The sequence below is a fragment of the Hemitrygon akajei genome, unplaced genomic scaffold (genome assembly GCF_048418815.1).
Source record: "Hemitrygon akajei unplaced genomic scaffold, sHemAka1.3 Scf000141, whole genome shotgun sequence".
In the NCBI taxonomy this organism is placed as follows: Eukaryota; Metazoa; Chordata; class Chondrichthyes; order Myliobatiformes; family Dasyatidae; genus Hemitrygon; species Hemitrygon akajei.
Genome location: NW_027332027.1, coordinates 200,846 through 212,825, shown reverse-complemented (window position 1 = coordinate 212,825; position 11,980 = coordinate 200,846).

The following is an 11,980-nucleotide window of genomic DNA, read 5'->3' as shown; positions in this document are numbered from 1 at the left end:
CAGCCGCCCGTTTCTACTAGAATATATGTATCCACCTAGAAATTTACCCTCCAATATTGTCTTCATCCCATCCAAAGAGACTCTGTATGCCGGAGATGTTTGTGAGGTTGAACCTGCGGCTCGGTTAATAATTACACCAGGATCACTGGGTCTACATGCATCTCTGTCATGTGCGCAGTCTATGGGAAGAGGGAAATCACGGTCAGTGGTGCTCAGGTCACAGCGACGTCAGCCCATGAACTGAGGGGTGTCACAGCTTCTATTACCAAGGTTTCTGACCACACTCACCAGAGTGAGGGTATGAGCGAAGGGCAGGGCGTGGGATGATGAAAGGGGATACGGAGCGGCTGACTGAGTGTGTGGGAAGGTGGCAATGGAAAATCCTGTGGATTATTATACTTTCGTACAGAAGACAGAGTCATTATTAAATGAAAAGAGATTTGTTGGTGGTGATGCCCAGTTTGAGGAACTGTTGCACCATACGCAGAGATGAAACATAATCCTAGGGGAACAGATGCTGGCCCAGTCTATGGCAGGTACTTTCCTCCAGCAGGTTGACAACACAAGCGTCCAATTTTGCGCGTTTTTTTTTTTGCTAATGTATCCGCTGTATTCTGGACAGCTTTGGTGAAGATTCCAGAGGGAGGAAAACGGGTCTCTCTTTTGTTGGTAATCAGAATCAAAATCACAAAAAAATGCTTGAGGATCTCAGCAGGCCAAACAGCATCTATGAAAAAAGAAGTACAGTCTGAGTTTCGGGCAGAAACACTTCAGCAGGACTGGAGAAAAATAACAGCTGAGGAGTAGATTTAAAAGGCGCCGGGTGGGAGAGGGAAACAGGTGTCAGGTGAAACCTGTAGGGGGTGGGGATGAAGTAAATAGCTTGGAAGGTGAAAGAGAAAGAGGACCATATCAGACAGAAAAAATAGAGAGGAGCACCAGACGAAGGTGATGGGGGGTCAGGGAGATATGTTGAGAGAGGAAAAAGGAGATTGGTCATAGAAAGGAGATCGTGGGGTCGGCGGATTGGAAGGCAATACTGGAAGTTTGAAAAATCGATGTTGAGTTCATCAGTTTGGAGGCCACCCAAAAAGAATATAAGATGCTGTTCCTACATCCTAAATGTGCCCTCATCATGACAGAGGTGGAGGCTATGAATGGACTCCGCAATGGGAATGTGAAGTGCAATTAAAATGGATGACCACTCGAATTAAAAGGCTCATTCTGAGAGTATATGCGGCAGTGAGGGAGATATCCAGAGAAGGGGATGGCGTTTTTGCATCCAGAAGGGTTGAACGAGGTATAGCTCCTCTCTCCCTCCCCACCCCCGCTCCTATCCATACGGATCAGGCAGATAGACCAACAGATTGGTAAAACAATGAATCGATAGGTCAGTGGATAGGCAGATAGACACGCACCAATGGGCAAAGTCTCAGCAGCATGGAGTCAGCGAGGATGTTTTCCCTGTCTCAGATGTTTTGAATCAGGGACCTGCTCCATCATCCGGGGATGACATTGGCAATCAATCTCAGAATGAAGTGTATCATCGTTGACATATTCGGTGCAATTCCTTGTTCTGTTCCAACTGCACAGCCTGAGACTGAAAAATTGTAAATTGTAGTGAATGAATACTTAGGGCAGACATGAGCTGTCGGGGAAGGAAGGGGAGCGACATTAGATGAAGTACATTTCATTAGAACTGAGGAAGGAGAGAAACGCAAGTTGGTCTGGGCTGCTGAGAAGGTGGGAAGGCGCTTTAGAAATGAAATATCTCTGCTCGGTTGAGATTTGACTGAATTGGTTTATCTCATGTACGAGGTACAGTGCAAAGCTTATGTTTACGCTCAGCACCAAACTCTCTCCTTGTGTCCGACCAGCCCGGCCCTCAACCCGCTCTTACACCTTTCTTACCGCGTTCGTCCACATCCACTTAATCACTTTTCCTCTCCCGCTTATTCTATCGCATCTCCTCCTTCAACATCTCTCTAACAGAAACTCTGCAGGCTTTCTGTATTTTCCTGGCGCGGAGGAATCTACCTGATGTGTTCCAAGCAATGGAGGGTATGGATAGTTCACACAGTGGGAACGTTATCCCATGTTTCAATTTGAACTAATATAGATTTAAGAGGCGGGTTGAGAGGCTCACCAGGATAGTAAAGTGACCGGAAACAACTAGGGCTCGCTCTGCTGGTGGCAAGGATGCAAACTAGACTGCGCTGCGGCGGAGTGGGAGGGATAGTGGTTGGATAGAGATACTCTGGCACTGCATCCTCAGTCGAGGTGAACCAACTAAAACTGTGGCATTATAGCCAATTTATGAAATCTTTATCAATACAATACAATACAATACAATACAATACAGGGTGAGAAGGCACTTCAAACGAAACATCTCTGCTCGTTTGAGGTTTGACTGAATTGGTTTATATCATGTATGATATACTTTTACACTCCGCACGAAACACTCTACTTCTCTCTGACCAGCCCGACCCTCAACCTGCTATTACACCTTTCTTACCGTGTTCGTCCACTTCCAGCCAATCACTCTTTCTCTCCCGCCTATTCTCTCACACTCCCTCCTTCCACACCTCTCTAACAGAAACATGGCAGGCTTTCTGTCTTTCCCCGGCATGGAGGAGGCTGCCTGAGGTGTTCAAACGGATGGAGGACAAGGATGGTTCACACAGTGGGAACGATATCCCATGTAGCAGAGGTATCAATAGCACATGATATAAATTTAAGAGGCGCGGAGAGAGGCTCACCAGGATTGTAAAGTGACCGGAATCAACTAGGGCTCGCTCTGCTGGTGGCGAGGATGCAAACTAGACTGCGCTGCAGCGGAGTGGGAGGGATAGTGGTTGGATAGAGATACTCTGGCACTCCATCCCCAGTATTGAGGTGAACCAATTAAAATTGTGGCATTGTAGCCAATGTACGAATTATTCCTCAATACAATGATGTTGAGTACTAGAACTGGCTCGGCGGGCCGTTGGGCTGTTTGCAGTATAACCCTGTGAATGGCCTTATGTCTGTGGCAAATACTGGATAGTGACTGTTTCTGTTTCTCATAGGGTAACCATGCTGCCTGTGTTTCTGCTTGTCGCCTCGCTGACCAGCGTGGAAGGCTTGAGCAAAGGGTAAGACATGAGCAAAATTCCTTTCCTTCTGCAGTCGCACATCTGCCGCTGTGTCTCAATTCCTTGTATCCCTGCCCAGTGCTGCCTCCGTGCCCTGCCCCGCCTCCGACCAGGAGCTGCCTGCCTTGCCTCCCTCCTTCTTCAGTTTTTCTGGACGAACCTCCCTGAGTAGTTGGATTAAACATGTGTACCAATCAGTAACGGTAGACACTCGGCAATATACAATATGAGAGCTAAGAACCGAGCTCCTTTCAAAAAATACATTACGCTCCTCTCCAACATGGCGTCCTTCTGCAAACCAGCTTCCCACCAGATAGCATCCCACATGTTTAGCACACGGCTCTCTTAACGTCATACCTTGTTACACTGTCGGGTTGGATCTGAGAGCCCTTCTCTTCTGATGGCACACATCAGAGAATCCACAGTTTTGTGGAATGTGTGGGATGCTTGTTTGCATTGTCTATTGTGTTTCTGATTCTCTCATTATGTTTTTGCTTCCAGTCGTTGCTTGGGATATGATGTCCTCTGCACCACTGCGGATTATGAGGTAATGTGATCACTGACTATTACCTTTCGCTTCCTCCTTCCCCCGGACGTCCCTTCTCTCCTTCAACCACATCCTTTCCACCACGTGCAGATCCCCGTCCACGTCATCCTTCCTCAGGCCGTAGGGACGAATTGTCTCCGCTCCTCCGTCATTGGTTCTGAACTATGGAGCTGATTATCCCTCAGCACCGGGGAGTCAGATGTAGCTGGAGAATGGCAGCCAGCTGACTTCCCACCCTGGCCCCTCCGCCCCCTGGGAGGGAAGGCTGAAGGGTAAATTAAAGACGATATGTACGATGTGCCATTTGGAGAGATTACAAAGGAGCTTTACAAGGATGTTTACTGAATTAGTGGGCCCGTGCTCTGGTAAGAACCTGCGCACACTCGGAATGTTTTCTTTGCAGTGGCGGTAGCTGAGGCGATGTCAGTAAAGGTTTAAAGTTTTGAGAAGGAACACTGGCATGTGTTTTACTTGAGAGGCGGTAATAGCAAAGAAGTATGTAGGAGGCCGTCAATTGCGATGTTTTTTGTTTGTACGTGGAAGGACTTCAAAAACAACATGTTAAGAATACAATACTTCAGCACAATAGGGAAGGGCAACAAGTGTAGGAAAACTTCATTTTCAAAAGTTATTGATGCCTTGATTAGGAAAAAGAGAAGAATGTACGTCACAGGTATGGCCAGGTAGGAACCAATGAGGTGATTATGGAGCATAGGAATTGTAAGAAAACATTTGAGAAATGATTCAGGAGGGCTAAACTTAGGCAGAACGAGCAGACAAGGTGAATCCTAAGCGATTATACAGAAATGTTAAGAACAAAGAGATTGCCAAGGGCCAAAATTTTACTCTGGGAGATTAGAATCCATGTGTGGACCCAAGACAGATGGGGGAGATCTTAAGTACCTTTTTATGCATTTATTTTTTCCTAAAGCTGTGTACACGGATTATATGGAAGTGAGGTAAAGCTGCAGAAACATCATGAATTCTGCACAGATTACATATGAAGAGGTATTTTCTAACCTGAGGCATACCAGTGTGGATAAATACCCAGGACCTAACAATGTGTTCCCTTGGACGCCACAGGCAGATAGCTCAGATATTGCTTGGGCCTGAGCAGAAACATTTAAAACATCCTTTGCAAATGAAGAGATATCAGAGGATGGGAGGATAGCCAATGTTATTCCGCTGTTTTTAAGGCTTTTAACATAAACCACGAAATTATAGGCCGGAATTTCTGACATTACTTGATGAAACGTTACTGGAAATTATTCCAAGGGACCTGATGTAGAAGTAGTTGGATAGACGTTGACTAATTAAGTACCGTCGTCATGGCCTTGTGCCTGGTACATTATTTCTAACGAGGTTATAGAGTTTTTCGAGGAAGTTACCAGGGAAATGGATGAATGCAAGGCATTATAGGAGAAGCTCTGTGGGAGAAACCAGTAGTGGCAGTAGATGGTTGTCTCTCAGACTGGGGCCGTGGAGTATCGATGTGTTATAGACTGTGCTGTGTTCTTTGTTGTTTTCCTCCATATATATCAACGCGACTGATGATAATGTGGTTAACTGGATCAGCAAAATACCGATGACACCATGTCGGGGGATATAGTGGACAGCGAGGAAGACTGTCTTGGCTTCCAGTGGGATATACACCTGCTGGCAAAATGGTCTAAATATGTCAGGAAGAACTTAATGCAGAGAAGTGCGAGGCTTTACACTTTGACAGGACTAAACACAATACGTCTTAAACGGCGAACGTCAGAACACTGAAGAGTGTGGTAGAATAAAGTGATCTGGAATACGGTGAATAATTCGTTGAAAGTGTCGCCATGTGTAGATGGGGTCGTGGTGGAACCGATCAGCACATTGACCTTCATTAATTAACGTATTGAGTACAGGAGATGAGATGTTGTGTCAAATAGACTGGGAAACAGCTTCTACCAGAGCTGTGGCCTCCATCACACCACTCCCACAGAACAATGATTGAAACTGTGAGCACACACATGCATACACAAGGACTCAAATACTTGCACATTGTGCATTACTATGATACTCTGGTGCTGCTGTGACTTATTTTTTGCTACTTACCTATTTAATACTTTTTTATTACTGTCTTGTTTTTACCTACCACTTTATTTAATTGCCTCAGAGGAAGCTAAACAGAGTTTCTTTGTACCTCTGTATAATGATAATAAAGATCATTCAGAGATGTTTCAGACGTTTGTAAATCCCAACTTAGAGTATAGGCTGTAATTGTGTTCACCTACATACAGGAAAGGTGTAAATACGATTGAAAGAGTACAGTGAAAATTTACAAAGATATTGCACTATAAGGAAATATTGAAAAGGTTTGGTCAGTACTTCTTAGAAGAGAGAAGATTGAGAGTGGTGTTGAAAGATGTTTACAACATTACGAGTGATGTACATTGGAGCAATACAACCAGGATTTTCCCACTGGGGTTGTGTGGGACTACAACCAGTATCCTGGGTCGAGTGTGAAAGTTGAAAAGTTTAAAAGGAACATGAGGGGAAACCTCTTCACTCAGAGGATCGTGAGAGTGCGGAATGAGCGACCAGCACAAGTGAGGCATGAAAACTCAATCTGAACGTTTAAAAGAAGTTTGGATTGTTATATGGATGATCGGGGTATGGAAGTCTTTGGTCTCGGTGCAGGTCGATTGGAGTTTAAATGGTCATTGGATTAGATGTGCTGAAGTGCTTGTGATGTATTTCTCTAAGTCTTCATGAGATTGTGCGGACAAGGTTTTTCACCCCGAGTGCGCTGAATGCTTGGAGTGTGCGACCTGTGTTGTTAGACCATAAGGCCATAAAATATAGAAGCAGAAGTAAGCCATTCCATCGAAACTGCTCTGCCATTCAAACATGGGCTGATCCAATTCTTCCAGTCATCCCCACTCCCGTACTTTCACCCTATACTCTTCGATGCGCTGGCTAATCAAGAACCTATCTATCTGTGCCCTAAATAGACCCAATAACTTTGCCTCCACAGCTGCTTCTGGCAACAAATTCCACAGATTTACCACCATTGGCGCAAGTAGTTTCCCCACATTATAATTCAAAATCTACTTCCTACAATTCTGAAGTCGTGCCAAACTTTTCAAGAATCCTCTATCGAGGGAAATAACTTTGCCATATCTACTCTGTTCTGGCCTTTTAACATTCTAAATATTTCTACGAGATCCCCCTTCATACTCTTGAACTCCAGGGAATACAGCCCAAGAGCTGTCGGACCTGTCTCACATGTTAACACTTTCATCCCTTTCATGTTGGTGGAGACAGATACATTAGAGATTTTTCTGAGGCGTTCAGATAGGCACATGAAGGAAAATGGTAGGGGCTGGACAATGTGAAGAGAGAGGGACTTACTTTGGTTTGCCAGTCGATTACCAATTTAATTGACCCTGCACAGTACTGTAGGCCGAAATGCCTGTTCCTCTACTTCTCTATGTTCTCCGTTCTATGTTCGATTTGACACAGGTACATGGTTACATACAGTAAACCCATCATTTTCATTTGCGCCCAAAACATTCTGAGGATGTGCTACGGTAGTTCGCAAGAATCGGCACGTTTCGAGTGCCAACATATCTTGCCCACAAATGACTATCCATGACAATGGGTCCTTGTATGATGGGAGGGCACGAGAGTACCCGGAGGAAACCCACGAGATCACGGGGAGAACGGAGAATTCTTTACAACTGAGAATGATGATGTGGATGGCGGGGAATTGAACCCATTTGCGAGTGTTATAAAACTCAACGTTGGATGTAACAGCAGGCTGCCGCCTTGCCAGTGTACCTTCCGTCGACGAAGGGACTATTGATGCATGTGCAGAGGACCGAGTGTAACTGTTCAGAGGTACTGGTGCCACTTTAAGCCCTGACTTGTGCCATGATATTCTATCTGTTGCTATACTCACATTGTTCTGCCTCGTCGCATGCTATCCTTGCTCCTCAATCCCGAAACGTACATCACTGAACTCTTCATACAACTCCTTAGAGTAAGAACTCCATCCTCTGTCAACAGTTCCGCCGTTACAAAGAATCGGTCTGGGTTGGAATACACGCCAGAGAGTTCCCTGTTGCTGTAGCGGGTGTGGTACCCCTGCACCTCTATTTCCGCCTGGAGAATTCGGAAGGTAGGAGAATGCACAATTTAAACCATATAAACATATAGCAATTACAGCACAGAAACAGGCCATCTCGGCCCTTCTAGTCCGTGCCGAACGTTTATTATCACCTAGTACCACTGCCCCGCACTCAGCCCGTAATCCTCCATTCCTTTCCTGTCCATATACACATCCAATTTTACTTTAAATGACAATACCCAACCTGCCTCTACCACTTCTACTGGAAACTCGTTCCACATAGCTAACACTCTCTGAGTAAAGAAATTCCCCCTCGTGTTACTCTTAAATGTTAGCCCCCTAACTCTCAACTCTTGTCCTTTTGTTTGAACCTCCCCTACTCGAAATGTAAAAAGTTTATCCACGTCAACTCTATCTATCCCCCTCATAATTTTAATTACCTCTCTCAAGTACCCCCTCAACCTGCTACGCTCCAAAGAATAAAGACCTAACTTGTTCAAACTTTCCCTGTAACTTAGGTGCTGAAACCCAGGCAACATTCTAGTAAATCCTCTCTGTACTCTCTCTATTTTGTTGATATGTTTCCTATAATTCAGTGACCAGAACTGTACACAAAACTACAAATTCGGCCTTACCAATGCCTTGTACAATTTTAACATTACATCCCAACTCCTGTACTCAATGCTCTGATTTATAAAGGCCAGCATACAATAAGCTTTCTTCACCACCCTATCCACATGAGATTCCACCTTCAGGGAACTATGCACCATTATTCCTAGATCATTCTGTTCTACTGCATTCTTCAATGCCCTACCATTTACCATGTCTGTCCTATTTTGATTATTCGTACCAAAATGTAGAACCTCACACTTCTCAGCATTAAACTCCATCTGCCATCTTTCAGCCCATTCTTCTAACTGGCCTAAATTCTGCAAGCTTTGAAAACCTACTTCATTATCCACAATGCCACCTACTTTAGTATCATCTGCATACTTACTAATCCAATTTACCACCCCATCATCCAGACCATTAACATATATGACAAACAACTTTTGATCCAGTACAGATCCCTGAGGCACACCACTAGTCACCGGCCTCCAACCTGACAAACAGTTATCCAGCACTATTCTCTGACATCTCCCATCCAGCTACTGTTGAATCCATTTTACTACTTCAATATTAATACCTAACGATCAAACCTTCCTAACTCACCTTCCGTGCGGATCTTTGTCAAAGGGCTTACTGAAGTCCATATAGACAACATCCACTGGTTTACCTTCGTCAACCTTCCTCGTAACCTCTTCAAAAAAATCAATAAGATTTGTCAAACATGACCTTTCACGCACAAATCCATGCTGACTGTTCCTAATTAGACCCTGTCTATCCAGGTAATTATATATACCATCTCTAAGAATAATTTCAATTAATTTACCCACCACTGACGTCAAACTGACAGGACTATAATTGCTAGGTTTACTCTTAGAACCCTTTTTAAAAAATGGAACCACATGAGAAACACGCCAATCCTTCGGCACCATCCCCGTTTCTAATGACATTTCCAATATTTCTGTTAGAGCCCCAGCTATTTCTGCACGAACTTCCCTCCTGGTCCTAGATAATATCCTGCCAGGAACTGGAGATTTATCCACTTTTATATTCCTTAAATGCGCCAGTAGTCCTCTTTAATCGTCATAATTTTGATGGAATCAGCAAGAATATGCCGACTGTTAACTGGGACAGGCTGTTTCAGACACATATGTATTTGATAAGTTGGACGCTTTGAATACTGTCATTATGAGAGTTCAATACTTGTAAGTAAAAGGTAAAGATGGCAAGTGTAGAAAATGGTGGCTATCTAGAGATGTGGAGTCACTGGGTAAGAACAACTGGAGATGTATATCATATATAAGCAAGTAGGAAAAACATATGTATTTATGGAGTGACCTTAATGCAATGGAACACATAAAAAGGAATCAGGAGCGCCAATGGAAGGCATGAGTTTTCCCCAAAAGACAAGTAAAGGGGAATGGTCGGGGACACTATATATATGTTAAGGGTAAAAGCATTGCAAAGGACGAAGCTAAGTCCTCTGGAAAAAAATCTTATTGTTATTCCATGTGTGGAGTCAAAAGAAGTGGGGAGATCATAAATGAATTCTCTTTTTCATCTGTATTTAGTCAGCAGACGGCTGCAGAGTCAAGAGCACAGAGGCAAAGCGGCAACATCTTCACAGAGGAGGACGTGTGCGTTGCCGTGTCGCAACTTAGGGATGCAAGTGGAAACATTACCGGCGTGTTAGAAGAGATAGTCAGCAGTAGCAGATGATACGTATGACTGGAGTATAGGTTATGTTGTTGCTGTCATCATAAAGCAGGAAACTATCAGTATTAATAGTGGTAAGATTAGTTGAAGGTATTTAAATGATAATGGATACTGGATGCTTAAGTATTTGTTTTGACATCGAGGCCGTTACCACTAAAACTGATGAAAGCAAGGCTATGTACATTGTATACATGGATTTCAGTATTCCAGTTGAGAAGGGCCCGCGTGGGCGTTTGGCCAAGAAGTTTCGATGCATTCAATATTAGGTAGTAATTTGAATTAGACACTGGCTTTGCGGAGAAGCGAAGTACATTGTCGCGTCTCTGGCTGGAGACCTGTGACTAGTAGAGAGCCGTAGGGATTGATGTCTTATCCGTTGTTGTTTGCCATCTATCTAAGGGATCTGAATGATAATGTGGTTAACTCGAGTAGTAAAATTCAGGGACCACACTAAGATCGGGAATGTAGTAGACAGTGAGTAATACTGTCATGGCCTGCAGCGGGATTTGAGCGAGCTGGAAAATTGTGTTTAAAACGGCAGATGGAATTTAATTCAGTCAAGTGCGAGGTTTTTCACTTCGGCCAGACCAACCACGGTAGATCTTGAACAGTGAAAGACAGGGTACTGAGGAGTGCTGCAAAATAAAGGGATCTGGGAGTGCAGGTCCATAATTGATTGAAAGTAGCGTCACAGGTTGATTTGGTAGTAATGAAAGATATTTGTACGTTGGTCTTAATAAATGGAAGTATTGAGTAAATGAGATGGGGAGTTATGTTTGAGTTGCCGAAACTGAGACATAAACAAGTTTCAAAGAGGACAGAAGAAATTTTAAGGGAATTCCTGGGTCTTGAGGACCGTAGCTATAAGGGAATATTAAATTACTTAGGGCTTTAAACCCTAGAATAGAGAATATTTAGAGGAAATTTCATAAAAGTATAAAAATTATGATGGGTGTAGATAAGTTGAACCATTCAGGCGTTTTCCACTGAGGCTAGGTGGGAATACAAGCAGAGGTTAAGGGTGAAAGGTGAAAAGTTTGATGGGATCCGTCTTCACTCAAAGGTTATCGCAATGTTTATTGACCTGACAGCAGAAGTGGTGCATGCGAGCTAGTCTTCAAAGTTTAAGCGAAGTTTGGATACTTACATAGAATGGAGAGGTATAAAGGGTTAAGGTCACGTTGCTACTCGATGATAGCAGGCAATTGAACACGTTCAGCACTGAGCAGATAGGCCAAATGGCCACTTCTGCGCTGTTCTCTTTCTATGAGTCGATGACTCCATGACTAAGAATGAACTGGATGAGGCAGTGCAAGTTGCGATATTAAGCTTGCAGATGACAAGAAGCTTTGCTGACTTGGAGATAATGTAGAGGATTGCTGTAGGCTGCAGTAGAACAATGACAGGATATGACGGTGGGCTGTCAAATGACAGGTGTTGTTCAAGCCCGACAACAGTGAAGTTAGCTTGCAGAAGGAAATTTGGGATCCACACCATAGATACATTAAACCTGCAGCAGAAATTGACATGGTTATTGAGAAGGCGTGTGGTGTATTTCCCGGGGTGCTGTCAGAGGCAGACACAATGGATCACTTAGGAAACTCCTCGATAAGCATATGGAGGTCTGTGTGGGAGTGAGGATTCAGATTGATCTTAAAATAGGTTCTAATGCCGTCTCAACATCGCAGAACGTAGTGTTTTAAATTGAAACTAACGCTTAAGTATATTAGTGTTTCCAAGGAAATGTATGAAGTAATATAATATTCTACAACACTCTTAGGGATGAAGATCCAATTGACTGGACAAGCTCTCGTTTCACTGTCCGGGTTTAGAGTGCTTGCAATCTACCTGATGCTTCCCGAAGAGCTCTGG